Source organism: Manacus vitellinus, unplaced genomic scaffold (genome assembly GCF_001715985.3).
Source record: "Manacus vitellinus isolate BGI_N305 unplaced genomic scaffold, ASM171598v3 scaffold_6_pilon, whole genome shotgun sequence".
NCBI lineage: Eukaryota > Metazoa > Chordata > Aves > Passeriformes > Pipridae > Manacus > Manacus vitellinus.
The window spans coordinates 2,278,009-2,302,635 of NW_021940750.1; the positions used below are offsets into that span (position 1 = coordinate 2,278,009).

Sequence of the window (24,627 nt, forward strand, 5' to 3'; positions counted from 1 at the left end):
TTTATCCCTGCAGTTGTTTAAACACCTTTACTGTGGCCAGCCTACTTCCTAAAGGGAGAAAATCCAGAGCTTTGCTGTCTTGGTCCCCAAAAGCAGGACCAAGTGGGTATTTGTTTAAGTAGAAGTGCTAAATCTGCCACTTTTATCACATTACTTTTTTCCTTATTTAGGAATAAGACTGAGAAGGAAAATACTTTTTCCTTATATTTTAAAAACCAAAATATATTAAATATTAAAACCTCATATTTCTTAAATGTTTATATTTAATTATTGCATGTTTTCTATGAATTATCATTTATTATTAAACGAGTTAAAATTAGGTAGCAACTAAAATTAAGTCAAATTCAAAGACAGGAATATAGGAATTGAAAGGCTTTCTTAGCAGACAGGCATTTTCTGGGCTAGTTACTTTATTCCTGATTGTTCTGTCTGTCACTAAAAAGGAAGTTTACTGACTCTCTCTTAGAGCTGGCTTGTCATGCTTATACTTTCCTGAATGTCTTACTATAAGTTATTTTGCCATATTCATCCACATGTTGCAAGAAATCCTAAAAGTAAAATAATATGTAGAAGGATTTTCCAAAGTAGCCTTCTGAGTTAATAGCCCAGTGAAAATGGGACATTTTAAAGAAGACTCAGAAGTATTTCCAACAAGACATTAGAGAACCTAAAGGTAAATTATCAGTTTACAAGTACTGCCACACTTACACTCTCGCGATTACCATGAAATTAAAACTAACACAGGAAGTTTCTAAAGTTTTGAAAGCTTCCCCATTACCCACAAACATAGAATATCAGCAGAACACTAGGAATGTAATAAGTCCTGTATGGCATTTTTTCATTTGAATGGTGAGCAATTCTTAATCTCCGTTTACTGGTTCCCTGGCGCCAAGGGGAAGAAAGTCAGCCTGCCAAGTTATGTTTCTTGATCTCTCTAACTCACTGTAAAGCCTTCACCAGGTTATCAATTTTTTTCTTTGCCACCTGTGTAATGGAGATATTCATTAACTACTACTTATTTGATTTGCTGAGATTATGACATTTGTGATAATGAATATTCATAAACCATACCAAGTTCATTGCAATGAGGTACTGTAAAAGGGCGGTGTGTATTAACAAATCTAATGTATTTACCCTCATATAAGCTGCCTAAACCAGCCTCAAAGACTGCATGATGTTCTCACTCAGCTTTGCCTTTTAGTTTGGAAACATATAATGGCTGGAGGGGAGTAACTACTGGTTTCATTAACATTAAACCTACTAAAAACTTTTGGAAGAGAAGGTAGACTAAGGCTATAGTCTTGCGCATTCCTGCCAGGATATCAAGGGCCATATCTGTACTTCTGTGCGCTACTGTTCAGACAGATAAGGCTTTAAAATATTTAACTTTTAAAATCAATATTTTGTATCAGTCTCAATCTATCTTCCCTCAATTTCTTTTTCTACATCTCTGTGTTTCCTCCTTAAATGTGTGTGTTGACTTTCTTTTGTTGTTTTTTTTTTCCCCTCCAGTAGCATAACAATTTTTTTTCATTTGGGGCTTGAAATACTGCTTCAGAATGACCTTATGACCTTTTCTGCCAAAGGATCTGTGAGACTCACGTGTATTCTAGAGAGACATTCATGTCACCAATGAAATTCTGATGAGATTATGTAAGATAGTGTGTGAAAACTAAGATAGGGATGACAGAGTCCTGCAGTAGAACTGAAACAAGAGAAAAGGGAGTCTGAGAGATAGAAATGCAATTACACAGCACTGCACCAGAACCTAAGAAATGTTGACGGGCAGAAACATGCTTAATTGGGGAAGAGATTATGGAATCGCAGGTGCTTTTCCCTAACTTGTAACTACAACAAAACGTGTTCCAGTCTCCCTTTTTCCAACTCAGTTCTTGTTCAACAAATCAAAAGTAGATTTTTCTTAAAATGTTCTGCAGATATTAGATCCTGTCTACAGTGAAAGCTGCACAGATAACTAAAATATGAGAAGTTTCCTAATTGTGGCAGTGGTCTAGAATGGCAGTGGTGGAAGGAAGTTTCTTCTCCTTTTCCCCCGATCTAATCCAAGTGACATTTTTCCTTAGGCATAAGAAACATTTTCTTCTTTTAGAAGTTGGAGAGACTCCAGAGATTTTTTTTACCCCCTCACTCTGAGCTGTATGGTCATAATAGGGCTGTGACTAAGAATTCAGAAACCGTGACCTGTTTTGTATCCCATGTTGCAGCTATATGGATAAAGAATTATGTCCTTCTGTCTTTTCTTGGAATAAGAGATTGTGTACAAAAATCACCAGTTTAAATAGCCAGATATATAAATATCAGAACATGACTCAGCAGTTAATCCAAAACCATTATCTTATAATACATATGTTCTCAGAAGGATATCCTAGCAACCTCCTTTATGGTAGAAAATTTGTTTCTTTTCTTCACCTTGAAGCCATAATTTTTTGCATTTATTAGAAGGGTAGATATATTTCTATGTACTCTGTTTACATACACCAACCTGCTGTATACTTCCACCATTAACAGAGTTTTCCAGCTATCTCAAATCTGCACTTTTTGGGTCCCTCATGACCTTTGTAGATTTATTATAGGATTTTCATTTAATAGGATAAGGTTGACTCTCCTTTTTTTTCTGCTTCACATGCATCTGAGATCTTCTCACTGAAATTTTATCTTGGTTAGAACACTTATTCAGTATAGTCTGTTTTCAAGAGCTTTTCAGGAACATATACATGAGTTACTCTGTTTTGCTATTCTATTGTAATCTCCACAGGAATTCTCGTTTGTTATCTGCAAGTCACAGTCTACAGTGTCTTTTAGAAAAAGTATAAGGAGGTGGAGACAGACAAAGTGGGTGATTTTGCACATAACATATAATTTACTGACAGTTGAATCTCTTTTGTAAAAAATACAAAACCCACTACTTTTAATGAATGGAATTTCTGAACTTCGTTTTGTGTACCAGCTTATAATGTTAAGTAAAGGGAACAGTACAAGGGGATGGAACTGCACTTAAATCTGTAATAAACTTATTTTTTACTAGTTGTTTTTGCCCTCTTTAAAGGATCATAAATTGTACTATGAGGTATAATTTAGACTATTTTGTTCATTTTGATGTTCAGGAGGCATAATTTATGGTATATTACAAATTAGTACTACATGGGAAGTTTACTAAAATTCCAAGAATCCTTAGCAAGAAATTGTGTTTTTAAAGAAGGATAAAATATGATAAAATATGATAAGATATGAAATACGTTATTCCTCTTATTCACTGTCACAAGGAAGACAGAGTAAAACACAGCCAGTAGCAAATCCGGATTTTAAGAACCATTAAGTTTAGAGCTTTTGTTCGGCTTTATTATCTCACTTGCTCACTCCCACCTCAGCATTATTTTCCCTAGGGCTTCACTTCCCTTTTCTAGCATGGACATCACTGCCAATCAGTGAAGTTGTGTCAGTTTGTGCTTTGCAGCTGCTCACAGTTGTCAGCATTTGATATTGTTGGCCAAGGTCCTTCAGCATCTCCCATTTGTCTCCATGTGCTCCCTGATCTGCAGGGTCTTTTCCTACTTCTAGGACCTTTCCTCCAGGCAGGATTTTCACCTTCTTCTTCTTCAAAATTTAATTATATTTGCCTATAACCTGCACCTGCTCCTGAAATGTTCAAATGGTGCCATTCCAGTTTAGTGTTGTGCATTGTCTGAAATTCTACAAATATAACCCAGTTAGTAGTTAAGGTTATTATGCACCAGCCTCAGAGGAGCTTTAGATGCATGCAGATTAAAACTGTTTCCAGATAGAATGTGTCTGTAATTTTTTTGGGTAAGTCCAGGTAGAATATGTTCTGAATGTGATCTTTAGGAAGTTATCACCATGATATAAAGACGGTAGTGACAGCAGCAGCCGCCAGACAGTTAAATCTTTCCTCGTACAATGCAAATACACCTGTGGGAGATTATACATAAGGTCAGATCTTGTTTTAATTCCTTCAGATGAGATTACTGAAGTATAAAGTGAGAGAGGACAGAGCCCAGATAAATGGAAAGATGGATTATGAGCATGAAGTAGAATAAGAAAATTATTATTTGCGATGAAAAGATAAATGTCAAATACTAATTTATATTAGCTCTTCACTTGCATCGATACTATTTTCAACAAAGCAGAAGATGATTAGTATATAAAGAAGAAGAATTGAGATTATGAAGTGACTTTTCACAGCACAAAATAAACATTAATAGTCTTTCTGAGATAGATAGGTTAGTGAAACAAGGGTGGTGAGTAGTTAAAAAGACATTACATACTGCCCTAGGAAAGTCTGTTAGCAAAAGAACAAAGTCAAAATAGCAATGACTTCACATGACTCTGTTTTGTTGAAACTTCCACTATCACATGCCCTTGAAAACAGCCAGTGGGATTACCCTTCTACAGTACTGCTGAATGGTGCATCTCAAAAGTCTTGAGGATGCCCTAAAATGAAACTATTCCTGCCTTTGAAGTGCAACTTAAAGCAAAATACACATATACACACATACCACCCCCTTAAGTAAATAAATAAATACCCTATTTTTAAATTGATTTACTTTATCTTTTTCTTAGATGAGCAGGGATAGGCAACATTAGTATTGAGGGATGGTTCTATGTTTGAGAGATGCATAACTCTTCTTTTATTAATCTGTTTCCTAAAATTCTGTTTCTTTCCTCTTCAGTGTTTTGCCTTCCTCTTCTACCACTGTGCTCCTTCTTAACAGAATTACCTCAACCATTCTCTTAATTTCTAATGATGTCTGTCTTCCTGTTATAGATAACTTCCTATTCCTTTTTTCTGGAGTTATTTCCTTATTTTTGCTCTCCTTGACTGAACCCTTTTAGACTCCTTCATCTTTCTTTGTCCATCTTATGGTTTTCCAGTTTTTCATCTTCATTACTTCTTTTTCTCTAGCCTCTGGCTTCCTCATCACATCTTTTGTCAAAAATACTCCATATTTTTGATATATCACCACTTACTTCTTTCTTAATCCTATCCTGTTATTTTATTGCTGACTGAGATTGGCTTTCAGCTCACTTACCATCATCACGAAGTGATTTGCCCTAGGGCCTGAGCTCATAGAAAGTGCCATCCCAGGCAGAAAAATGGCTGTGTTGAAATGGCACCTTCTTGCTAGCAAAGCTACTTCCTTCCTTTGTCAGCTTCCTGTGTTGATTTTAGCTGTAAGTATGTTACTTTATATTACACCTGCAGAGCTATCACCAGCGATATTCAGTAGAACTTTCTGCAGTAAACAGCTCTGGAATCACTGGGTTTGGCCTGTTCAGACAGACCTAAGAATATATTCTGGTGTGATAGGATGACACCTGTGTTACTGAAGGCTTATTTTGGCCAGTTAGTAGTAAGGCAAAAAATTAAGAAAGGACCTTATCTTGATTCTGATTCACATTAGCTTGGCAAAAGAGTCAAGTTAAGAAAGAAAATCTTTTAGCTGCAAACTGTGTACATCTGGAGTCAAAGAAGCATAATAAACACAAGCATACAGCAGCATTTTTATACTGCCACTTTTCTGCACAGAACTGCAATTTAATTACTGCTATACCCTTTTGACCTAGGGTGACTGTGTTTCTGCAGTGTTGCTTTTGTGCCAGCTGGAACTGCAAAAGCTCGGGTTGTCCTTCAGGCCCTTAGAGAGCAGCAGTGATAGAGGGCCTGGGACCTGTTGGAGAGTTTCTGTCTTTGGAAAAGGGTACGCTGGTAAGGTACTGATAGAATCACAGGAGCACAAACTAATTCCTGTGACTCCTCCATTAAAGCCTCCAGACCATAAAGGAATGTTGAGAGTTCATGATCCAGAGGAACTAGCAAAATGATAGAAGAGCAGAAAAGAAGGTGAGGAACCTCCAACAATTTCTAAGAGGAGCATTGCTTATGCAGGGAGACAGAACTGCTGTGGGATGCATTTTCTGAATTCATCTAAAAGAGATGAAAATATTTTAACCTCTGAACTTCAAATACATCCCTGTAATACCACATCTTGCTTGGTGGTCAGCTCTGGTGAAACAATGTCCTTTCCAACAGTCAGTAAAACAACCAGATGGTTTTTTCTTTCATTTCCCTCAGAGGCTACAGTTCCAAGCCCCAGACTGTTTGAAAGGGGTCCTACAGCCAAAGCATAGCAGATCTGAATCCAAACAGTTCAGACAGGTTTCTCACAACTGGTACAACTTTAGAGTGGTCTGCACATGCACACGCACAGCACTGAGCATGGATGCATAATGTCCAACGTTTCCAGCACCTTTACAGCAGCTCTGCAGAGATACCTTTCAAAGACAGGACAGAGGAAACTGAAAGATCAAACAGGGCAAGCAAGCACCTGGTTGTGCTATTGTGGAGGTCTATAGTGTCAATTACTGTCATCAGACTTTAATTAGCTTATCCTTTATGTTTATAGTGCGTGAAATTCTCTGAACTTCTAGATGGACAGGATATAAGTAATAGCTCCCAGTTATAATGTGCTGCAGTTCACTTTTCTTTGGAAATGCACAATACTGGGAAAGACGTATTAGCATTACATGGAAGTAGCTGCATCTCTCCACATATTCTGCAACACCATAAGCAGCAAAAAGGGCTGAGTGAATAACTCAAAGTATTTCATCATTTTGTATCTAGTTCCTATCCTGCTTTGGATTAGGCTGAGTTGGATCTGCTGTGATTTTCAAAGTTAACTAGGGATACCTGATATTCATCTATTTTTCCTGCTGAGCATCTTTCTCAGCTGCAAACCTTCAGGTGTGAAATTACCTCAAAAATGGGCTTCATGGGTGTCTGTTGCTGGCTAATTTTAGAGTATACAGCAAGTTGCTTCAGGAACAGAGAAATTTCATTCATAACAATTAGGGCTCTTCCACTGCATGTTTATCTGCTCTTGGTTGTTCTACCATTCATTCTTTGGAGTACATTAGCTGACAGCAACTGTATGCAACTCTAACTGTATGCAAGATTTGCTTTTATTCTCGAATGTTGTATCTTGTTATCTTTGGTTTTAACATCATGATTTTACTATTATTGTTTTGTGCTTAGAATCATAACAGTTTTTATGAATAGGCTAAATAAATTGTCTCCCTGACTCCTATTTCATTTTTGTGGGCAGAAGTAACCTTGGCACAGAATGTTCCAAGGATTGTTGATTACTGGAGCTGTGCCTTAGGCAATCAACTCCTTCAAGCCAATCATTAATGCCCTATATGTCAACAATTATTGAAGAAGTGGTGAATGCATTTGCTCTGCTCTCCAAACACTTTTCCAAAATAGTAAGGTGCTTAATAGTTGCTAACTAAATTACAGAGTTTAGGGAGAGAGTTCTAGTTGAAAAGTCACCCTCTGGGCCAGGCAAGGAGGAAAGTGGCTTAGACCTTCACCTGTAAGGCTAAGACACAATAAAGTGCAGAGTAGCAATCCTTAAAGACAGTATAAAAGAGTATTCAGTTGCTTTCATGTTCCCTGAACACTCCAACATCCCCTACCTCTTTGCCTGAAAGAGTGGCAGCATGTACTGTCTGCTACAGGACAGAGTTTGAGTCTTTCTTCTGTATGCAGTTACACTCTGGCAAATTTGGCTGAAATTAGTGAATTGGGAAAAACGTAATTTGGGGAAACTAATAACAGAATGGTCAGTTGGGCAGACAGCACAAGTATGTGAATTGCACTTTCTTGGAAAGGCAAGCCAAACAAAAAAAATTAAGTTGCATTACACAATTGCCAGAGGTATCTATCATTCTATAATCCTATCAAAGCTAACAATAAAATCAATGATGTTTTCACTTTGTAAATAGCAGAAATCTGAAAAGAAACAGCCTCGGGTTGTGAATGAGGAAAACAGCAGTCTCTGAAGGCACGTGTGGCAAGTCTGTAGGACTTCAGTGTAGCTGTGATAGGGGAGCAAAACCAACTCTAGAGCCCTGTTCCTCTTGTGCCTGTTCCACACACAGACTGTTATCTCACTGTTGTTATTCTCCAGACATTAAAGCCCAAGCATCAGTAATAAGCTCCCTGGGTCAGAAGTTACAATTCTCTGCAAGCTGCTGCTGAAGAGATAAGGATATGGACCAAGGAAAATGAAAGTGTGGCTGCAAGACACCCCTAGCCTGGTTTCCCTTGAGTAGCTCTTGCCTGGATGGTGTGCTACTGCACAAGTTCTTTGAAAATGAGGATGGCATAAATTATTTAGGCATGGCAGCACTACCCACAGCCATGACATGACTTGCATACAAATTCTAAGTTCAGGCTTATAATGCTCTTCTGGGAAGAAGTTGTCTTTGAGGTGCTCACAACCACCAAGATCAACTGACATGGAAACACAAATGGGGTTTCAGTCACCCTTTTATTATTTGTTTGTTTGTTTGTTTTTGTTATCATGTGAGTTTGTGCTACAGGATCTTCACTACTCTAAGTGTACCAAAATACATAGTGTTCTTGGTCCTCAATTTAGCCTTTTCATCAATCCAGCCTCTGTAGCTTTGTTTTAGTCCAGTACTTTCTCTGTCATGTGTGGCAGGATATAGCACTAAGTAGCCAGAACTCTATAAAAAGTATAAATCATCAGTTTCTGGTTATGCACTGTACTAAAATAAATATCTATTTTTAAAAATCTGCAGTGCAAACCTGAGGGTAAAATTATGGTATGGATATATGTGGCAAATACCTACTGAATAAACAATAGAAACACTAAAATGGGTGGTCTGGGAGTATCAATCATTTGTTCTTCATGACTCTGTTTTACCTGATTGTGGGTGCAAGTGCTTACAGAGTGTGTAAAATGACAGATAACCTGCCACATGCAGTTTTGGGAAAACATATGCCATTCTCTTTGATAATCCGTGATTTTTTTAGTACATGGAAATGAATTCTTGTTGAAGTAACTTTAGGGCAAGCTAGCAGGTCCAAACTCCTCCTCAGTGTTTTCCAGCTTCTGTAGAGAGAAGCTGTCTATTCATTCCTGTATCTCATGCTTCCTCCTGTGCCTGGCCATACACAGGCGTATACAGCTGGCAAGGCAAAGGAGTTGTCATGCCCTCCTTGTACTCTTTTGTGTAATGACCAGTAAGAACTGCAGTCCCTGTTGTCTTTTGGAAAATAGCTGCTACTCAGTTCAGATGTGAATGGAGATGAGAAAGCAAGAGGTTGGCTATAGGTGCTATAGTTTCTATGTTTTCTATCAAAGACAAATTGAGAAGACAGCAAATGCAGAAATAACTACATTGCACAGGCAGCTGCTGTGCAGGCAAGATTTAGACTTTCTGGAAAAGACAGATTTGCTGTAAATGAACAATCTACTTAGAGTTCTTTCTCCTGCTTTGACCAAGATATTGGTTGTTCATAAATCATGGATGGCCAATTATCTTTTATCCTGTAGCCAGAATGTTCTTGAAATGAGTTCAGACAGTGTGTCTTAGGTACAGCGATTCTGATTCACTAGTGTCCTCTTGGTCTCCACACCGTTTAGACATTTAGGAGAAAACTGTACCATAGTCTTGATGCTCACACTCTTGATGCACTATACGTCTACACAAACACAGTAAACTGTTTCAGGGATAGTTCTTTTCTATGAACTTTCTTCCCTCTCACTAATTAATAGAAATGCAAATGAAAGACTGAATTACAAGCAAGAGAGTCTGTTCGCAGTCTGTGCTTCACAAGTATCCCAAGAGTAATAAAATAAAAAGGCCTGAGCAGAGCACATTCATTCCAAAAACAACTTGAAGATGTACAATGTAAGTAAAGATAACAGAAACAGAAGAGGCAGCTGCCTTGAGTCATTAAATAAAAACAACAAATGTATTCTTGCCTTAGGGATATCTTCACAGACAGGAAAATCTGAACTGTTTGTTTTGGAGAATCCCATCATTATACTCTTAGCACATATTGAACAGGCACAGTGAATCTCTCTTCCTCATCGCTATATCACAGGGTCTTTTGGATGTGGTTGACAGTGATTTACACAAAATATTTACCTTCTTCTGTGCTGAAGTAGATGTGCTTATGCACTTGATAGTTGGTATGCAAAGCCTTTGTCCTGTCTTCCACGGACCTAAGTCTTACTGGTTCCTCTGTAGACTAAATCATATCTGCTCTTGTGCGTAACTGTCATATTGGTTAAAGCCGGAAGAAAAAAGGCCTTGCATACATAAAGTCTGCATCAAGAGTAATACAATAAAACCTGTTTCAGTGCTCTTATTTCAGGTTGCTGTGAAAGTTTTGTATTCCACTTGCTATCACTATCAGTGGTGGCCCAGGAAAAGTGTCCTGAGATGAAAAGTCTGTTTAAGCATTTGAGATTTGATTCTGTGATAGGATATAAATCAAGACTGATTTGCCCTGCTGGCACTTACTGTTTTATGAGGGAAACATATGGTTGAGCCAGGAATTCTCAATAGTCAAGGTGATGTAGAAGTACAGTGTCATTCTGAGAGGACAGCAGGCCTCCATGTGGGAAGTAGGACTGCTCAAAATAAACACATTGCTGGTATACACCTGAAAACTCCATCCTTACACGTAAAATATATTTATCTTGCATTCCATAAGTACCTTGTTTATCCTGGTTTCTTAGTATTAGTTATACTATTTGCAGTTCTGTGACCTTTCACTCAGGCTGCTGTAGCAGCAATATTATTTCCACAGAGGCTCAGTCTTCCTGTGGGAATACTTTTCCTTTATTGTTCTCCAATCTTATTCACATACTGGTTTTCTCATGGCCTAGCACCTGCAACCCCAGTAGTGCTGCTACAGCAGGTTCTCTCTTGGGAAGGAACTATCACTGGAAAGAGAATCAACCCTTGTTCCCCTCCTTTCCTTACTTCTTGTTTAGTAGATTTCATTCATATTGGAGAAAATCCGCATGGCAAAGTAGGTAGAAGTCACTCAATAAATACTATCATAGCAGGAATCTAAGGATGGAAATTAATACGAGGAGCGGTATTTCAATCCCAATGAATTTTAAAGGAATTTTTTCTCTACTGATATGTTTTTTCTGGTTTGCAGTTGAAGTCATTAGACTCCAATGGATTCTAAATAGTTTTAATTCAAATTCATAAATTCGGCAAAAGTTATTTATAACTCGGCTTCTGGTTTAGGTAAAAACATGGGCTAGGTTAGCTAAAAATTTACACACAGAAGATAAGGAGCCTCTCTAACCACTTCAGGTGGCTTTCATCTTAAAATAACTTTAGATCTAAGGCAATAAATAAAGTCAGGTATCTTGATGTATTTTGAAGTATATTAAAATAGCAAATTAGATTCCTTTCATTTTATTATCCTTTCTCTACTTGATGAAATGATCACCTACATGCCTTTAATAGTTCCTATTGGAACCTTAAACAAACTTACTCCAAAAGCAAAACACTTTGTCTTAAAAACATGTGGACTTGTTTCTTTCTCAGATAAAAGGCAAGCCTTCAAAACCTAATTTACTCTGTATTGAATGCAGCCATGAACTTTATGCTTAGGCAAGGGTTTGAGATTGTTGTCAGGGATATTGGAATACAGGGGAATGTAGGTTCAGAAAAAAACCTGTGACAACTAACTTACATCCAAATTTGCTTTCTGCTACTCTATAGGTACTAAACAAAGGTATTTCGAGGATTAGTTTAGGTCTTATTTAATCAAGATAATGAAACTTTACCTATAAAATGGGATAGAAACAACATCCATAAAACTTCTAAGGAAATGAATCATAATTTGAACCAAAAAAGCACCATTATGTATAAATAGCCATACTTTCAGCCATAAAATCGTGCAATTTAATTAATGAATAAAACTCTGAAACTTCTGCTTTGAATTACTAAATTTCTCTTGGAAATACAATTAAATTCAGCAACTGGAAATGGGCCCCACTTGAACTGAAAGACATCATTACACAGTTACCATTAAAACAGAATGTTACCTTACTTCCAGGTAATAGTTTCATTGCCAATGACTGGATTTTAGCCACAAAGTATTTCTCTTTGATTAAAGAATTTCATGATGAGTTCTAATCTTTGCCCAGGTTTCTCATTCATCTACTCTGGGTCACCTTTTTAACATGTTTGGGGTTTTTTTTTTATGTCTTCCAATCTTCAAATTATTCTTTTGAAGGGAAGTGAGGAATGAGAACACTGTTATATTTTCATAACCGTGACTACTGTTTCAGCTCTGGGGTTTTCTAAATAATTCCCGGCCTAGAAATTAATAACTGCCTAAGGGAGAAAATTATCTATAAATACCCACTGCAGAATATTCTGAGTTCCGTATGTCACTGGTCACTTCCTCACCACACGTTTTGAAACTTCGTGTAGAACTGAATAAGACAATGCCACACAATCAGAAATTATATAAGCAAGAAAGAGCAAGACTCCTTTCACTGGGCTCTTTGCGTTTCTGGACAGAGTCTATTTCTTTTTCATATTTTTTAGCAAGTTCACTAGGTGGTTTTCAGAAAACAAATAGCATTCCAATGAATTTTCAGGGCTCAGAGTTTTTATGTGAACTACTAAATTGAAAAAACATAACATAAAATGCAAATGTTGAATAATACTTAAGTGTCAAACATACATCAGTTGGAATTCTATTCTGTTTCTTGCTGTAATGAAAGACAATAGCACAAAAAACTTTAAGATCAAAAATACTTATTCCAACTGGCTTATATGGAGGTGATAAACATTAAGATGTACTATATATAATATATATATATTATATATATATAATATAAAATATATATAATTTGAAAAAGCCTTCTTTCAGTATTTAATCCAGAAAAAAGTTTTAGCATAATTTTTCAAATCTGAATTGTTAAATAGAACCTTTAAAAGAAGTAGGTGGAAGAATGGGCACCCTTACATAGGAATGAACACTCTCAAAATTGTTTCAAGAACTCTGCAAATGACTACAAACAAAAACTTTGTCAACTTAATAGTGGGGGGAAATAAAAGTGAGGTAGAAATCAGAGATTGCAGATTTTTCACTTCTAGCTTTTTTGTATATATTCTTTATTCTATGGGCATTTTGTTTAACTAGAAGACAGCGGTGGATTAGTTTGTTAACTGTGTGTTTTGGCTTTAACTAAATATGTGGGATCTGATGTGTGGAAATCTCAGTATAGTGAAACTGTTTCCAACAGACCAAGTGGTCTCTTTAGACTCTTTGAGTACTCAAGGGGCCCAGGCTGTGTTTCAGCTCAAAACAAACAGGATATTAAGTAATTAGTGGCCTGTGTAGTGCTGACTCATCCTTGTATTGGCTTTTGCAACATAAATTGCTGACAATTTCTATTCCTTTCTCTATGTTCCAGGTATTTTCTGACCAAAGAGATATTCTGATTGTGACATCTCTAACTGTGTTTGACTCATTATTCTGTCTACTACTTCCCATGTAAGTAAAGATGGGTATAAGGTTTTCTATACCATGAGTAGCAAGTTTCCACATTCTCAGTACTCCTAAAAGTTCAAAGTCACATAGTGTCTTATAGGAATCTGCCAACATACGATGTAATATGGTGTTTGTGCTGAAATAAGATAGAATGGAGGTATTCTAATTGGTATTCTATTTGAGGTAATTCGATTTCCAGTATTCCACCAGCACTAGTGATGAAAGCTAATCACAGTAAAATAGTTGGACTAATGTGATAAACACAATAGGACCATTTCTACAGGCTCTACTAAATGTAAATGAACTCCAGAATCTATAATTACTAATCCCTTTGAGATACTTAATTTTCTAATTATTTCCCAGAGAGCAATTTTCATCTTAGTTGTGTAAAGTACTGTTCAAAAATGAGAATTTTCTGCTTATCTTTTTACACAAGAAGATATACTAATTGCACTTTACACTATTCCCATACCATAAACTCAAATAGTATGGCCTCCAAGTTTTCATCTAAGGATTGGCTACCAATAAAGTGCACAGGCTTTTGTTCTGCCTGGGCTTGCTGTGGCTGAGCAGCCAATCACAGGCTTGCCATAAGTACCATGAAGCCACAATGAAGCACAAAACAATGTAAACATGTAAAAATGAAAAAACCGGCAGGTCGTGTATATCTAATTCATATTCTTCATTGTCCTCTTCAGGAATCCTCCTAAACATTAAAAAATTTTACTTGTAATGTTAGCATCCTCTGTCCTCTAAGTGCATAATATCAAAACCCTACTTGTTCAAATATAAAAAAAATATAATGCAGTTAGAAGTTATATGTAATTTTTCATCAAAGTACCTGTTTCTGATAAGGTATTAATACAATTCCATCAGCTTTAAGTATGTATCAAAATTGGCATTAAGTGCAAGTCTTTCACATTTAAAAATATATTGGCTAAAATCAAGAAATAAGTGTGCTCTTTAGATCAAGATCTAACTATTTTTTCTCCTACCAACAGAAACTGAGTGTTGCTCTTAACAAAAGAAAAGGAACTGAACAAAATTCTTCCAGCTGTGATTTTCATATGCTCACTTTAGTCATAAAACCTACCCAGAAAAACTCTACAAGTCCAAGACAGTTGTAGAGGAGTGTAGGGCAGTTTTGTAGCTGTACTGACTGCCATACAGAAAACCTGGTTGGAAATCTTTTAACAGAAAATTCTTTTGGAGAAGAACACATTTATAAAAATGCACTCATGAAATTAATATATTAAAATTATTAAAATATGGGATTCCCAATTATCCAGATGAGCATTTTAATTTTTTTTCAAACTAGAATCATGATTTGTAACTGGGCCAAAAAAGTCCTGGATATCAGATTTTCTTGTTGATATGTAATGGACTTTTTTGTACTCTTTCTATACAGCTTCATGCTCTTCGAATATGAAGAAAAGTCTCTCTGGACTTCAGACTTTGGTACAAAATGTATTTCTAGGCAGACTATAATAGTATTATTCAATATTTATGTATGGAATAGTGTGTTTTAAAGTAAGTTGGGAAACATAGAGAAAAATAATTACATCTCTTATGTATGGTTTTTTTTTTAGTCAGCTCTCAATAGCTTATGATTCTTTGGAACTAGTGTTTCCCAATGATACAGGCTTTTGGATTGTGTCACTAAAAACAGATAAAAGGAAGAAAGCTTCATTCCACTGTGTCTGATTTGAAATTCTCTGAAGTTCCAGATGCAGAACTTAAAACATAATTTCCAATAAAATGTAAATATCCCCGCTCCCTACATGGGTAACCAAAATCAAAGTGCTGGAAGGACTCCAGATATCAGAACTGTTTTACCAAATGTTCATAGTTTTCACCACTATTCTGCTGACATGGTGCATTTTGAAAGCATGGATAGTATACCAAATTTTTCTTGTGATCAAAGAGTCTGAAAGCAGATACTACAACTTCTGCTGCAAGTCCCTCTACTGTATAGGTAACTCAGTTGCAGTCCTGAAACCCAGGATATCATGTTAGTGTAATTTTTTTCTTAATTTTCAGTTGTCTCTCAGGAAAATAGCACTTAGTCTGCACGAGCTAGTTTCTCATTCATGCCATTAATTCTTAATGTTCTTTTCACAGTGCTTGGGTTTTTTTTGTTTGGGTTTTTTTTGTTTGTTTGTTGGTTTGGTTTGGGTTTTTAGTGTGTTTGTTTTGTTGGTTTTTGGGTTTGTTTTTGTCACTTTGTTTTATCCAGGCTTTTAAACTATTATTTTTAATTAATTAATAATATCTTGGTGGAGAGGCCCATGTTATCCCTAAGTGAAATTTCTACTCTGCCGCTATTTCTTATACTTCTCTTTGATTCCCTTCTCAGTAATTTATGCTTTTGCCTAAACCAGTTTAATCAGATTTCTGTCACATTTATCCCATTCAACATCAGAACAAACACCAATCAATTAAACACCATTACTAATGGCTTCCAGAGGTTAGATCAGATTTTGCCTCTAATTGCTAAAGCCTAATCTGAGAAGACATTCTTCCCTGGATGTCATGAAAGAAATATCTCACTGAATATTTTGATTAAAATTAATTCAATATAATATTGAAAACCTAAATGACAAAGACAGATATCTCAAAATCATACATCTCTCATGAAGAAATTTTGCCTAATTTATCCAGGAGTATTTAAATAAATTTAGTGTTCATTGGTACCTCAATTGAGACTCCTAAAACAATCTTATACGTACATTTCTGTAGGATATGGTTGTTATTATGTCATTCATTGACGTGCAGGGCAAAGAAACTAAATTTCATCACTGAAGTTTTATAATCACTAATTATTAGGGTCTGTTTTGTTCAGGACACAGATAATGGGATGCAGAACCTTGCCCTCCAGAATTGTTGGATTTTATCTGCTCCAGGTTCTTGCTTACCAAAATTTGTTAACCTTCTGCCAGTTATTTAAATATGTTGTTTAAAATCCAATGTAAGGTCCTTCAAGTTAAGTCCAAGTTCAGTTCAAGTTCAGTAGCCAAACGAACTTCTTTTTCTAGAATTATCCTGCAGTAAAACGCAGTGTAGCACCCTCATAGAGAGACAGTGGCCTCTACCTCAATTCCCTATCTGCTCTTACCTGGAGGCCCTCACATTTTCTTCTTAGCTAAAGTATTGATAGATTAAATGTGTGGAAGGTTTTGTCTCTCCTCCTGTGAAATAGAGATCTTGAGGTTTTTGCCACTATACATTCACCAAAAAAAGAGTAAAAATATTTTATTGGTTTAATCATAAGCAGACAGGGTATTTTCCAGAACAGCTAGGAGTGGATTGATTAGGACATTCTCTAATGATATGAGAATTCTGAGTTATATAAGAAATAATTCTGAGAATTGAGTTGGTTCTATCTGTCTCAGACTCCAAATCCCAAACTGGAGCTGAAAGGCCTTTATTGAAGGATTTGTTAAAACTCATGTGCATCATTGAAAAGGTTTTTTCAATTAATTAACATTTTCAGACAAGAATATTTTTGTCAAACTTTCAGAAAATATTTAAGCCAACTTTCATACTTTCTATTATATTCTTTACAGGTAACTACAAAAGATTTATATTTTCAATATTTCTGATTAACTTGAAAGATGACTGAAAGTTAGAAAAAAATGTCATTATCTGACATATCCATAGTGGTGGGAGAACAAAAGAAATGTTAAAAATGGAACAATATAAAGCCAATAGTTGATTAAAGACATGCTAGCCAACAAATTTCCATGTTTCCAGTCACAACTGAAATCCAGTTCCACTAGAAACCAGAAACAGTGTCCTGGTGGTGCAGTGCAGTAGATTATATATATGGAGGAGTGCTTGACAATTTGAAAACCTCTCTTTCTTCAATTTATTCATTCTCAATTCTTATGGTCTAAAGTATCGATGCATGCAAGTTTCCTTCCTGCCTATATGTTGCCAAGGACTTTAATAACAACATCCTGCTTATCAGTGCTGTCTTCTTACCTAATAAGTGTTCTCACTGCTGATTTCGTGTAGAAACAGCCATATCGGGTCAAGTCGCAGTTCAATCTTACTTCCATTCTTGGCTCTAGCAGTGGCCAAATCCTGCATTTTCAGATAGTCAGTCCCCACTGAAAATATTCTTGCTTAATTTACAGCATTATGCATGGAAGAAAGATTACTTGGAATGAGTTTGGATCTTTTCAGCATCTGTGGTGATCAGCTTATGATGAATATCTGTACACCAAACAGTGAATAAACTTCACTTGTTCATAGTATGTCACTCTTCTCCATTCTCTGATGCTGATTTAATTCTTCATCCATAACAAGTAAATATATATGTTATATAATAAATTAGATAGAAGGTGCATAGGATTTAACAAGTGCCCTCCCTTTCCCACCTCACTCCACTGTGTTTTTCTTCGTGGTTATTCTGAACTGCCAGCGCTCTGAGGCTTTAACATCTGTGTTGTGGAACACAAATTCTGGTGCTTAACATATAGAAAGGTAATATTGTCTCAATCTGATATTAAAATGTGTGATTTGAAGTAGTACAAAGTGCTACAGGCTGAAATTAAAATGCATGATTATTTGCTGTTGCTGGTTTTAAGTAGACTCTGTTTTACTTCTTATGAAACACACTTATTTCTCTTGTTATGGGACAAGATACCAAAACAAAGTAGTACTGTATAAACCAGTTATTCATTCAGACATGCTAACTAGCAAGCCTGGAATTTTTCCAGAGCATAAAATTTGACATACCCCTAGGAAAAGGTCATATGCAATGAACTGTTTAAGCAGAAGGGAAAAAAACCCTTCCAAACAAACAAACCACAAATTTCAGAAAAATAAAAAAAAATAGTCTAACACTTCAAAAATTGTTTTTCCAAAGTATCATGTTGGTTAATATGGGAAATAAAAGCTATTTAATAACACTATTTAGGTACCCATATGCTAGCTGGAATCATTGCTTTTAAGTTCTTACTTGCCCTATTTGCCCATTACAGCAGGAATTAATAAATCAACCAGAAAACTTGTGTAAATCAGTGTTGCTTTAGTTCACCTTAAGATACAGAAAAGCTGAGTTCAAATACCCTCTTTCCAATTTATAGTGGGGTTGACAGCTGTATCCATGAGATATTCTGATTCTCACCTTGTTCAGTCTTTCTGATGAATTAGGGTTTTTTCAATAAATTGGGGCAAAATGAAAACTATTTGTCTTTTTAGTAATACATCTCAAGTTTTTTCATGTGTCATATGGTGCTGTCCATCTCCAGGTCTCACACTGGTATAATTCAGTTCCATTGTGGAAATTGACTCATTCTCAGTTCATTGCTTAATTATAGTGTATTCAAACTCTGTGAACATTCAAAGTATGCTCAAACTTATTTTTTGCTTCTGTAGGTGCTTCCCAGGCAGGCTGAGATGCTTCCTTCTCTGCAATGAAATATAAAGATTGTCTTGCATTATTTTACTGCTGTGATTTGGAAACTGCAGGTTTAAAGAACTCTAAAAGATGTTGCTGACAGTGCTGTCTAACCACATTTTATGCATTATCAAAAATTCTGGTTCTAATTTGCTTGTTTCCATTTAGACAATAAACTCAAGAATGGGCAGGGGACACACACACACACCACCACCACCACTACTACACTCCCCTGCAAAGATATTCAAAGTAAAGCAGGCATCAGTAATACACACATTTTTAACAAGTCAGCCTCAGTCAGTGTAACCAGTCAGCAATCCATGGCACTGCAAGCTTGGGCTACAGCCTACACATACTACTGACCTCTCATTCCAGTCACTCCAGCTGATTCCCCATTCAGACATATCTAACCCTACTTCTAGCCCTTTGGGGCTGCCTAGGCTGAATAGCTAGCAACAAATCCTGAAACACATACAGTAAATATAATATAATATAATATAATATAATATAATAATAAATATAATATAATATATAAATATATATAATATACAATATAATATAATATAATATAATATAATAAATATAATATAATATAATATAATATAACATAATATAATATAATATAATATAATATAATATGCAATTTACTTGCAAAACAACATAGAGTTTGGCATAGATAAACGTGCATGGTGGAGAAGGGGAAGATAGCCAGAATGACCATTTCCTGCTATTTCACATAAACCCCTGCAAAATCAGAACCCAACTCTGCTCTTTCCTCTTGTTTCAAGGAATTTTTTATCTCCCCACTTCTCACATTGCTTCAGTGTACAGTGATCTGTATTCCTCCCTCTGTCTCTTTCAACCTGTAATATTTGAAGCTTACCCTTTAGACCTGTCCCTCTCTTTAATAATTCCATTACAAACTCTAGTTGTGACACAAGATGTCAGATTAGCTCTCATTCTGGGCTGCTGAACAAACAACACCATCATTAATTTCTCTGTCAGAAAATAGTGTAAGCTCAGAGATGGGAAAATAGTGGGCGTAAAGCTATTTGCCTGTTTCATGTGGAATTCACACTATATAGAAGGATGGTGCTGACAGCACATAGGGGCAACACTTCATTTAATGCATCAATGCTTCAAATGAACATGACCCACAGCTTTGCCCACACAAAGATGTTTAAGATTTTTAAAATGGTTGGCTTGTGCTATCTAGTTCATTCTAGACCATATTAATCTATGCTATTTTTTAACAATATATCCATTCCTATGTGCTTCACATCTCCTATCAGCTTACTTACGTAAGACAGAGATGGAGGAAACCTTCAGTTTCCTTGTCTACTAATAAGGGCTCAGAGATAATCTGAGAATAGTGATGTGCAAATTGCATTTCAATTCCTTGCAGATCTCATAAATAACAGGAAGGGAAAATCCCCCCTACAAGAGCTTTTAGCAATAGGACAAGGAGTGATGACTTTACATTGAAAGAGGCAAGGTTTAGGTCAGGTATTTAGAAGAAATTCTTACTGTGAGAGTGCTGAGACACTGGAACAGGTTGCCCAGAGAGGTTGTAGATGCCCCATCTCTCAAGGCCAGGTTGGATGGGGCATTGCACAACCTGCTCTAGTAGAAGGTGTCCCTGCCCATGGCAGAGAGGTGGACTAGGTGATCTTTAAAGGTCCCTTCAAATCCAAACCATTATATGATTCTATGATTTGATGATCATACACTTATGACGTGTTCTAATTTTGCTCTCTTTTTGTGTCCTGAACAGCAAGGTCTAGGCTTAGAAATTTTCAACTCCTTTTCATGCACTATTCTCTCATTCTGTAAAAGCCTTTTTCAGCATCTACCCTGCCAAATTTTGCTGTGTATTTGAAATATCTAGTTATTTTTAAACAAAAATTCCATGAGAGCTTAAAGCTGTTGTTTTAATTGGAAATATTAAATGTACAGTTGGAATTGAAATTGGAAAAGCTCTTTCCAGAAAAGGTTTAACTCATTCCATGTTCTAGCAACTCCTTTGGATTTTAGACTACCTCCAATAAAGTGATTAGCAAGTAGGAGTGAGATTTCCATGAAATAAAGAAAGAGGAATTCTAGGAGTAGTTTCAGTCTGCTGTTCTGTAACTGTATTAGTTTTAGATACTCTAAATTCCTAATTTAGAATTTGCACATATGTAGGTGTCTAATGATGAATTTGTATCCTGAATGAAATCTTCCTTCTTGGACTTTCTCTCCAAAATAAGGCTCAGGAGTAGAAGACTAGAACTTAAGGCACCCTGACAGACTGTATGTCAGAAAAGACACCATGTTATTTTAATTTTTTTATTTTTAGCCCAGGGCTTCTCCCCTCCTTATGCTAAGAGATCTGGAGATGGTTATATGCTGATTTTTTTTTTCCATAGGGGAAAAAAGACACTATAGAATATAGAGTGTAGAATTTAATTCTAGGTTAGAATATTATTGCTCTGTTAATGGGCCTTTCCTGTACGTGCAAACAACCATCCTACCGTGCATTTTGCTGACAGACTAAGCCTGCTGTCTGTGCTCTCCTGGACTGATGGCTATGCACCTGGGTAAGGGCTGCAGCCTTTATCTGCACAAGGTTTTAGTTCTCCAGACTTGTACTCCCTTGAAAGGATGCACTGGCCAGTGAAACGTCTGTCAGTGGGGAGACAGGAGTGGCCCCCAAAGTAAAAAGCTCACAGTGAGGCACTTAGAGGATGCACTCTGATTGTGGGGAGGAGATAATAATGGGGTGGACTGTAAGCACCCTGCAGGACTCCATTTAATGTTCTCTTCATTTACCAAGCCATTAAACTGGAGCTGATTTTATTATCATAATTTTTTCCACTGGCATCTGAAGAAGTTTTATGGCTTTCAATAAAACCTTTTCTCTACTCAGAATCATGTTTGATTATATTATAACATCTTCTAGTGAGATTTATGTTCTTGTTTTGCTTAAGATTCACATTTTAATGTAGTCATAAAAACAAGTTAGATTTGCTTGTTTGAGGGAATATTATTTAGTTAATTATCAGACACCACGTGGCAAATCATTTAATTTGGCTTCTATTATAAAATGACTATTACTTATTTTCTTGACTTCACAATGGAGAGAAGGAAGAGACAAATCAGAATGCAGTAGGAATCCTTGCCTAAGAAAGGAACTTATTTCAGAAATGGGAAGGTTCTTTTGGACTAAGTAAGGAGCCTCTCTCAAATTGGGAATTAATATTGCCAACCCAAACCTTTTTAATGTTAACTTTGTCTTCTTTCTATTTTAGATTTAAATTTGTTCTTCTAGACAGTAAAATCTCCTGTGATATTCTCATGGCACTATGGACATTAAAGCTTTGGTCATCCTAGAGATTCCCTTCCAAGCCAGTGTTTGATTGTGTGAGGTTTCCTCACAGCCTAGCTTTGAGGTTCCTAACTACTTAAAAGATTGGACTAAGCCTATGATGATTTAAACAAAACAAAACAATAAAAACAAACAAACAAACAAAACCAAACAAAAATATAAATGTATGTGCTCCTCCTCCGTTAATGGAACAGAAAATATTTTTTGAGGGGTGTTAGTGATTCTTATAATCCCTTAGTGCTAGATTCACTGTCATGTCATGGCTGGGCTTCGCGAACGAAGATTTGGGAAGGGCTCTACCCACGTTTGTTGCAAGCGTGTTGTAGATTCACTAAATGAGTCCTAAAGCCACAGAATCACAGAATCACAGAGAATGCTGAGTTGGAAAGGACCCACAAGGATCATCAAGTCCAGCTCCTAGCCTTGCACAGGACCATGTCCAAGAATCACACCATGTGCCTGAGAGTATCATCCAAATGTTTCCTGAATTCTGCCAGGCTTGGTGCTCCCCACTTCCCTGGGGAGCCTGTACCAGTGCCCAACCACCTCTTGGGGAAGAACCTTTTTCTAATATCCGACCTAAACCTCTCCTGACATAACTTCAGGGCATTCTGTTGGTTCCTGTCACTGATCACCACAGAGAAGAGATCAGTGTCTGCCCCTACTCTTCTCACAAGGAAGTTGTAAATGCAATGAGGCTGAGCCTCTTCTCCAGGCTCAACAGACCAAGTGACCTCAGCCATTCCTCATACAGTTTCCCCTCAAGGCCCTTCACCATCCTCATTGCCCTCCTTTGGACACTTTCTAAGAGCTTAATATCTTTCTTATGTTGTGATGCCCAAAGCTGCCACAATATTCAAGGTGAGGCCGCACCAGTGCTGAGCAGAGCAGAACAATCCCCTCCCTCAACTGGCTGGTGATGCTTTGTCTGATGACCCCCAGGACAAGGTTGACCCTCCTGGATGCCAGGGCCAATAAAACCAAAGAAGGATCTCCATACTACAAAAAATAATATTTTCTGTTCTGTTCTACCATGAAGTGAGTCACAAAGTATGTTTTCATCAACAGTAAATATAGCCTATATCTGCCATTCTCACTGAGAGTATTAACAAGTGATATAAGTTTTAGAGGTGATAGAAGTTGATCCTCCATTTTCCTTCTCGCTTGAAGGTCAGCACTGAGTTATTCTGTGAAATGAGAATCTCCTATTATGAAAGTGCATTGAAACTTTGGTATTTCGCAGCTTCAAACTGTTTCATTTGTTCACTAGAAATGTCATTGGATTATTTTTTATTATTTAGGTAATCTTGGAGGATAATACTCTTATGATAACCAAAGGAGGCCCTGGAGATAAGTCTGGCATCCAAGACAATCATGAATCAAAAAACAGATGGGAGAAAATCAGGGGTTTGCTCATCAGGTAAAGATTGAAGCCAATGCAGAATTTTCTCTCCAGAAAGTTCAATGTTGATGGCTGAAGACTGTCACCTTTTTATTAAAATTCAAAGACCTTTTTTATAAATACTTGGTTTATACTTTTTTTTCATTTCTGAAAGAAGCATAGCATTTAGTTGTCTTTGTGTTTGGGTTTTTTTTATTATTAAAGACAATTCAGTCTTTCTCAGCTCAATACATCTTGCTGTGATCCTGGTAGGAGAAAGGGTCTAAGCTAGGAAAGAGAATTCCTTGATCTGAGTTCACTTTCAGCACAGTTACAAATACTGTACTGTTAGTACAAATTTTGTTTTTAAAAAATTCATAATTTTATTTAATTCAAATTTGAATATATGGTTATTTATACTTTCTAAAAAACAAATTGAATTAATTTCAAAGTAAAAATAATTTTTAAATAATTTTTCAATTACCTGGAATTCCAATAATTAAGCTTTTTTAAAATTCCTCTCCATTCCACTAATTTCAAACTATTTCACAAAGTGAACATTGATTAATTTAATATGTCCATTGACTCAAATCTACGTACGTTGGATATAAAAATTATTTGGTCTAAAAGTTTCACCTTGCCCTATGGCTGAACTGCAGTGACTGTCAGTATGAGTTTTATGTTCCTTAAAAAGTTGTGACAGTAATATTGTACCCTTGTGAGAAATTACTTAATTAGTGCCTTCCAATTATCGAGGTCACTGAATGGAAAACTCTTAAAGTTAATATCCTGCTGAATAAGAAGTGGAATAGTAGACTAGAATTGATCATTGCTCCAATCTTATCTATCATCCTCTGACCTGTGCTGTGGTGTCCCCATGGGCACCAGATGATCACAAACAATAGATTGCAGAGCACACCACATTGCAACAGCTGGTGGCCACCAAATGCCCTGATGAATGTGCTGTGGCAACTTGCTATTAGGACCTCTTTTCATAAGCAGCAAAATGACCAACTCTAATCCCAGTCATTCCCAGAACATTGTCTTATTATGGTTCTCTCTGCCTTCAGTACAAAATTTGT

At 36.4% G+C, this 24,627-nt stretch overlaps 1 long non-coding RNA gene across 2 annotated transcripts; it reads left to right on the forward strand.

The window, feature by feature from the left end:
- On the forward strand, positions 1-23,564 carry LOC115307916. 2 transcript variants are annotated; one of them, XR_003916273.1, is made up of 3 exons: positions 1-102; positions 13,314-13,393; positions 23,466-23,564. It is a non-coding gene; the product is annotated as an uncharacterized LOC115307916 (long non-coding RNA). The 2 variants fall into 2 exon arrangements; XR_003916272.1 differs by lacking the exon at positions 23,466-23,564 and adding an exon at positions 17,530-17,635.
- The last annotated feature ends 1,063 nt before the right edge of the window (positions 23,565-24,627 follow it).